Below are 5,236 nucleotides of genomic sequence, written 5' to 3' on the forward strand. Positions count from 1 at the left end.
TTTCTGTCTAGTTTGTATGTGAAGAAATTCCCGTTTCCAACGAAGGCCTCAAAGGGCTCCCAATATCCACTTGCAGATTCTGCACAAACACAGTTTCATAACTGCCCCATCCAAAGGAATATTTAACCCTGTGAGTTGAATCCACACATATTAAATCATTTTCTCAGAATGCTTCTGTATAATTTTCATGTGAAGATATTTCTTATTCCACTATAGGGCTGGAAGCGCTCTAAATGAACACTTGAGGATTCTGCAAAAAGACACTTTGAAAACTGTTCTTTCCAAAGACAGGTGAAACTGTGTGAGTTGAATGCATACATCGCAAAGCAGTTTCAGAGAGTGCTTCTGTCTAGCTGTAATATGAACAAATTCCCGTTTCCAATGAAGGCCTCAAAGCTCCAAATATCCAATTGCAGATTCGGCAAAAACAGTGTTTCAAAACTGCTCTATCGAAAGGAAGTTTCATCTCTGTGGGTTGAATGCAAACATCATAAAGTAGTTTCTGAGAATGCTTCTGTCTAATTTTTATGTGACGCTATTTCCTTTTCCACCACTGGCCTCAAAGCGCTCCAAATGAACACTTGCAGATTCTACAAAAAGAGTGTTTCTAAACTGAACTAACAACAAAAAGGTTCAGATCTGTGAATTGAATGCACCAATCACCAAGCAGATTCAGAGAATGCTTCTGTTTAGGTTTAAGGTGAAGATATATTCTTTGCCACCATAGGCCTCAAAGCGCTCTGAATGACCCTTGCAGATTCTACGAAAAGAGTGTTTCAAAACTGCTCTATCCATGGTGTATATGTGCCACATTTTCTTAATCCAGTCTATCATTGTTGGACATTTGGGTTGGTTCCAAGTCTTTGCTATTGTGAATAATGCCGCAATAAACATACGTGTGCATGTGTCTTTATAGCAGCATGATTTATAGTCCTTTGGGTATATACCCAGTAATGGGATGGCTGGGTCGAATGGAATTTCTTGTTCTAGATCCCTGAGGAATCGCCACACTGACTTCCACAAGGGTTGAACTAGTTTACAGTCCCACCAACAGTGTAAAAGTGTTCCTATTTCTCCACATCCTCTCCAGCACCTGTTGTTTCTGGACTTTTTAATGATTGCCATTCTAACTGGTGTGAGATGGTGTCTCATTGTGGTTTTGATTTGCATTTCTCTGATGGCCAGTGATGGTGAGCATTTTTTCATGTGTTTTTTGGCTGCATAAATGTCTTCTTTTGAGAAGTGTCTGTTCATGTCCTTCGCCCACTTTTTGATGGGGTTGTTTGTTTTTTTCTTGTAAATTTGTTGGAGTTCATTGTAGATTCTGGATATTAGCCCTTTGTCAGATGAGTAGACTATGCAGCCATAAAAAATGATGAGTTCACGTCCTTTGTAGGGACATGGATGAAATTGGAAATCATCATTCTCAGTAAACTATCGCAAGAACAAAAAACCAAACACTGCATATTCTCACTCATAGGTGGGAATTGAACAATGAGAACACATGGACACAGGAAGGGGAACATCACACTCTGGGGACAGTTGTGGGGTGTGGGGAGGGGGGAGGGATAGCATTGGGAGATATACCTAATACTAGATGACGAGTTGGTGGGTGCAGCGCACCGGCATGGCACATGTATACATATGTTACTTACCTGCACATTGCGCACATGTACCATAAAACCTAAAGTATAATAATAATAATAATAATAATAAAAGAAAAAAAAGGAAATTCACACTAAAAAAAAAAAAAAAAATTAACTGGGTGTGGTGGTGCCACATGTAGTCCCAGCTACTCAGGAGGCTGAGGTGGAAGGATTTGCTTCAGCCTAGGAGCTTGAGGCTACAGTGAGCTGTGATTGCACCACTGCACTCCAGCCTGGGCGACAGAGAGAGACCCTTCTTTAAAAATAAAGTTAAATAAAATAAATTAAAAAAAAAAAAACTGCTCTATCAAAACAAAGGATCAACTCTGTGAGTTGAATGCAACTTCACAAAGCCGTTTCAGAGAATGCTTCTTTCTAGTTTTTGTGTGAAGATATTGTCGTTTCCAAAGAAGGAGTCAATGAGCTCCAAATATCCACTGGCAGATTCTGCAAAAACACTGTTTCTAAACTGCTCTATCAAAAGGAAGGTTCAACTCTTTGAGTTGAATGCAAGCATCAGAAAGTAGTTTCTGAGAATGCTGCTGTCTGGTTTTAATGTGAAGGTATTTCCTTTTACACCTTAGGTCTCAATGCGCTCCGAAAGAATACTTGCGGATTCTGTCAGAAGAGGGTTTCCAAAGTGCTCCATCAAAAGAAATGTTCTACTCTGTGAGTTGAAAGCAAATATCACAAAGCAGTTTCAGAGAATGCTTCTGTCTAGTTTTTAGGCGAAGAAATTCCCATTTCCAACGAAGGTCTCGAAGAGCTCCCAATATTCCCTTGCAGATTCTGCAAAAACACTGTTTCAAAACTGCCCTATGAACAGAAAGTTTCTACTCGGTGAGTTGAAAGCACAAATCCTAAAGAAGTTTCTTAGAATGCTCCTGCCCAGTTTTCAGGTGATGATATTTCCTCTTCCACCATAAGACTCAAAGCACTCCGAATGAACACTTGCACATTCCACAAAAAGAGTTCTTGAAAACTGCTCAAGCAACAGAAAGGTTCACCTCTGTGAGTTGAATGCACACATGAAAAAGCAGTTTCAAATAATGCTTCCGTCCAGTTTTTAGGTGAAGAAATTACCGTTTCCAAAGAATGCCTCGAAGAGTTCCAAACATCCACTTACAGATTCTGAAGAAAACAAGGTTTCGATGTTGCTCATTCAAATCAAGGTTCAACTCTCTGAGATGAATGCACACATCATAAAGAAGTTTCTGTGAATGCTTCTACCCTGTTTTTATGTGATGATATTTCCTCTTACACCATAACCCTCCAAGCGCTCCGAATGAACACTTGCGCATTCCACAAAAAGAGTGCTTCAATACTGCTCTATCAATAGGAAGGTTCAATTCCGTGAGCTGAATGCACACATCATAAAGGAGTTTCTGAGAATGCTCCTGTCTAGTGTTTAGGTGAAGATATTTCCTTTTCCACCACAGGCCTCAAAGCGCTCCGTATGAACACTTGCAGATTACACACAATAGTGTTTCAAAACCGCTCTAACAAGAGAAAGGTTCAACTCTGTAAGTTGAGTGCACACATCACCAAGCAGTTTCAGAGAGTGTTTCTGTCTAGTTTGTATGTGAAGAAATTCCCGTTTCCAACGAAGGCCTCAAAGGGCTCTCAATATCCACTTGCAGATTCTGCACAAACACAGTTTCATAACTGCCCCATCCAAAGGAATATTTAACCCTGTGAGTTGAATGCACACATATTAAATCATTTTCTCAGAATGCTTCTGTATAGTTTTCATGTGAAGATATTTCTTATTCCACTATAGGGCTGGAAGCGCTCTAAATGAACACTTGAGGATTCTGCAAAAAGACACTTTGAAAACTGTTCTTTCCAAAGAAAGGTGAAACTCTGTGAGTTGAATGCATACATCGCAAAGCAGTTTCAGAGACTGCTTCTGTCTAGCTGTAATGTGAACAAATTCCCGTTTCCAACGAAGGCCTCAAAGCTCCAAATATCCACTTGCAGATTCTGCAAAAACAGTGTTTCAAAACTGCTCTATCGAAAGGAAGGTTCATCTCTGTGGGTTGAATGCACACATCATAAAGTAGTTTCTGAGAATGCTTTTGTCTAATTTTTATGTGACGCTATTTTCTTTTCCACCACTGGCCTCAAAGCGCTCCAAATGAACACTTGCAGATTCTACAAAAAGAGTGTTTCTAAACTGAACTAACAACAAAAAGGTTCAGATCTGTGAATTGAATGCACACATCACCAAGCAGATTCAGAGAATGCTTCTGTTTAGGTTTTAGGTGAAGATATATTCTTTCCCACCATAGGCCTCAAAACGCTCTGAATGACCCTTGCAGATTCTACGAAAAGAGTGTTTCAAAACTGCTCTATCAAAACAAAGGATCAACTCTGTGATTTGAATGCAACTTCACAAAGCCGTTTCAGAGAATGCTTCTTTCTAGTTTTTGTGTGAAGATATTCTCGTTTCCAAAGAAGTCCTCAATGGGCTCCAAATATCCACTGGCAGATTCTGCAAAAACACTGTTTCTAAACTGCTCTATCAAAAGGAAGGTTCAACTCTGTGAGTTGAATGCAAGCATCAGAAAGTAGTTTCTGAGAATGCTTCTGTCTGGTTTTAATGTGAAGATATTTCCTTTTACACCTTAGGTCTCAAAGCGCTCCTAAAGAATACTTGCGGATTCTGTCAGAAGAGGGTTTCCAAAGTGCTCCAACAACAGTAATGTTCTACTCTGTGAGTTGAAAGCAAACATCACAAAGCAGTTTCAGAGAATGCTTCTGTCTAGTTTTTAGGCGAAGAAATTCCCATTTCCAACGAAGGTCTCGAAGAGCTCCCAATATTCCCTTGCAGATTCTGCAAAAACACTGTTTCAAAACTGCTCTATGAACAGAAAGGTTCTACTAGGTGAGTTGAAAGCACAAATCCTAAAGAAGTTTCTTAGAATGCTCCTGCCCAGTTTTTAGGTGATGATATTTCCTCTTCCAGCATAAGACTCAAAGCACTCCGAATGAACACTTGCACATTCCACAAAAAGAGTTCTTGAAAACTGCTCAAGCAAAAGAAAGGTTCACCTCTGTGAGTTGAATGCACACATGAAAAAGCAGTTTCAAATAATGCTTCCGTCCAGTTTTTAGGTGAAGAAATTACCGTTTCCAAAGAATGCCTCGAAGAGTTCCAAATATCCACTTACAGATTCTGAAGAAAACAAGGTTTCGATGTTGCTCATTCAAATCAAGGTTCAACTCTCTGAGATGAATGCACACATCATAAAGAAGTTTCTGTGAATGCTTCTACCCTGTTTTTATGTGATGATATTTCCTCTTACACCATAACCCTCCAAGCGCTCCGAACGAACACTTGCGCATTCCACAAAAAGAGTGCGTCAATACTGCTCTATCAATAGGAATGTTCAATTCTGTGAGGTGAATGCACACATCATAAAGGAGTTTCTGAGAATGCTCCCGTCTAGTGTTTAGGTGAAGATATTTCCTTTTCCACCACAGGCCTCAAAGCGCTCCGTATGAACACTTGCAGATTACACACAATAGTGTTTCAAAACCGCTCTAACAAGAGAAAGGTTCAACTCTGTAAGTTGAGTGCACACATC

The sequence above is a fragment of the Pongo pygmaeus genome, chromosome 4 (assembly GCF_028885625.2).
Source record: "Pongo pygmaeus isolate AG05252 chromosome 4, NHGRI_mPonPyg2-v2.0_pri, whole genome shotgun sequence".
Classification (NCBI taxonomy): domain Eukaryota; kingdom Metazoa; phylum Chordata; class Mammalia; order Primates; family Hominidae; genus Pongo; species Pongo pygmaeus.